We start from the raw sequence: 2,774 nt of genomic DNA on the forward strand, positions 1-2,774 counted from the left end.
TGCCAAGGAGATTCAAACAGGGGATACAGTCAAAATAGAAGGTCAAATATAAGAAACAAATTCTTATCCTGAAATTACTGCAAAAGAGAAACTGAGAAATTATGGAAAGAGGTAAGAGTTCTTTTAAAAACTGAAGCAGAAAAAATATGTTTCCAAAACTTCAAAGAGGAAAAGAATCCAAGTGGCTTTCAGAGTAAGCTCTCGTAACAGCCCACAAGAGATAGAGGATGAAATCTCCATCTCGCAACAAACTGGACATATGATGACTAAATGTAAACTTTCAGTGCCAAGCAAGAAAGGACAAGGAATGATACCTCAATCAATAGAGAAAATAACCAAAAAAGGAAGGTGTTTTTAAGAAGATCAGAGAAATCATAACAGACCACACAGCTGAACTCAAGAATAATCATGGAAAAGATCTAATAGAGGCAAATGGAATTAAAGGAAAATGGGGGAAAAAATATTATAGGGTGAGAGAAAGAAATTGTGGGGAAGGAATACATATGAGAATGGACTCCACTAGAAAGTGAGACAGGAGAGGCAACAGATCAGAGGTCAAATCTTCCTAACGTTTTTCCCGTGCTATGGCAGGGTCAGCTTGTCGGCATATCCGTCTCCAGGGTCGGCAAGATCCATCCAAGGCATCTTCAGGGGGGACGTTCACGCATTCCATGTCCTCCTTAATGCGGTCCATCCACGGTTTCTTGGGTCTACCACGGGGCCGCTGGCCGCCAGGGTCCAGGCACCTGGCTGTTCTCGCCACTGAGTCTTCTTTGCCGTGTACGACGTGTCCATACCATCTGAGCCTTCCTTCCCGCAGTTTTGCCACGATTGGGGCGACTCCCAGTCGTCGTCGGACGTCGTCGTTCATGGCGTGGTCTAATTGCGTTAGTCCAAGGCCCCATCGGAGCATTCGCATTTCCGTCATGTGCAGGGCCTGCGTGTGCTATGCTGTCGCTGGCCAGCACTTCGATCCGCAGAGGGCGACTGGGCACACTACCGTTCTGTAGACCTTTGACTTGAGGCGTAGGGGCATCCGGCGATCACACAGGGCTCCAGTCACCTGGCGCCACTTCATCCAGGTGGCGCTGACACGGGCACAGGCATCCGGAAAGCTATCGCCGTCGCTGCATATGAGGGAGCCGAGGGACTTGAATTGCTCTACGTTCTTCAAGTCTTCTCCACCAATGCTGGTGGTTCCATCAGTTTGGGGGCCGCGTTCCATATATTCCGTTTTCTTGATGTTCAGTCGAAGCCCAAATTCGCCGAGCCGCTCATTCCATTGCCGCATTTGCTCTTGGGGGTTGTTCATTCGCCAAGAAGACGTCGTCGGCATAGAGGAGTGACCATGGATGAGGCGATTGGAGGTCCAGCATCACAGCGTCCATGCAAAGGACAAATAGCAGGGGCGAAAGCGCCGATCCTTGATGTACTCTGATGTTGACGGCGAAGGGAGGCGATGTTCCCACTGCGCATCGGACCAAGCTGGTGACGTTACGGTACAGTAGTTGGATCCACCGGACATAGGCTTCGGGGACATTATGAGATCGTAGGGCGTGCCATGTGGGTTTGTGTGGGACATCAGAGGTCAAATAGTGCAGGTGAAATACCCACTGAACTGTTTAAAGCTGCAGAAGAGGCAGTTAAAGTGCTAATAGCTGCAGGTCAACAAATACGGAACGTGGCTGTAAGGCCCAGAAACTGGAAAAGATTGACATATACGATATACCTAAACCAGAGAAGGGAGATGTAAGAGAACGTGCAGGTTGCTAAGTTAAATCCTCACCAAGCTAATGTGTAAATTACCAAATTAAATTCTAATGGAAATAATGTTTTACTGAAGATCTTACAAAGCAGAATAGAGCCATAAACGAAGGGAACCGCGATCAGAGGCTAGCGCAAGATGGATAAATGCAGAGAGAAAAAGAAATGAAGAAGTTTAACTTTCGTTTATTGATTGCAGCGAAGTTTTTGATTGGGTACATCATGCCATACCTCGTTAGATACCTTCAAGCTATGCGTTTGGAGAATGTTAAGAGGGTCAAAAACTGCATGAACATTATCCCAAACTACATGAAAGTGACATCATCATTAGGAGTGTGGTGAATTACTAGCAGGAAGGAAGGAAGGAAGGAAGGAGAGGGAGGGAGAAACTCCTGTTAGCTGCTTCTCCTGTTCCGTGGACAAAAAGCCGCCCCTGCAACCGAGTTTTCCCGCGAGGCCCACGCAGGAGGGGAAATCCACGCGTGCACCGTATTTCCCCTCCTTATTCGGGCTCCACCTCGGAGGGTCTCCCCCCGCTCTGGCTTCAAGGCGGCTTTGGAGCGTCGCGGGTATTCAAGCCCCCCCGACCGGCGCCCGCAGTCCCAGCCCCCCTCGAAGACCCCCGGGGGCGCGGGAGAGGCAACCCAGCCGCGCGCGGGCCAGCGCCGGGAAAGGGTCGTCTGAACGGGGCCAAGGCGCTGCCGGCGCCCGCCATACTCACCGAGCCCGGGCGGAGGGCGAGGAGCGGCCCCACCGCGCCCGCCCTTACACGCGCCGAGGCAGAGGCTCCGGCCGGGTGGCGCGTCCCGCCGCGGAAGGCTCCCGGTCGCAGCCCGCGGGGCTTCTTCCCGCGGACGCCGGAGCAGAGCTTACCTCCGCACGTGCGAGGCGCGCGAGGGCACGCTCTTTCCAGGAAGAAAAGCCGCGCAAGCTTTGCACTGGGGCCGGGGGAGGGCTGACTTCCGAATAAACGCGCACATGACCCCCCCCCGCCGCCCCGCAGGTGTGAA

General features: G+C 52.6%; 1 pseudogene; it reads right to left on the reverse strand.

Annotated features, from left to right (window-relative positions):
- Positions 1-565: 565 nt before the first annotated feature.
- LOC134502956 (uncharacterized) lies at positions 566-1,556 on the reverse strand (annotated as a pseudogene).
- Positions 1,557-2,774: the final 1,218 nt, after the last annotated feature.

The sequence above is a fragment of the Candoia aspera genome, chromosome 9 (genome assembly GCF_035149785.1).
Source record: "Candoia aspera isolate rCanAsp1 chromosome 9, rCanAsp1.hap2, whole genome shotgun sequence".
Taxonomy (NCBI): Eukaryota; Metazoa; Chordata; class Lepidosauria; order Squamata; family Boidae; genus Candoia; species Candoia aspera.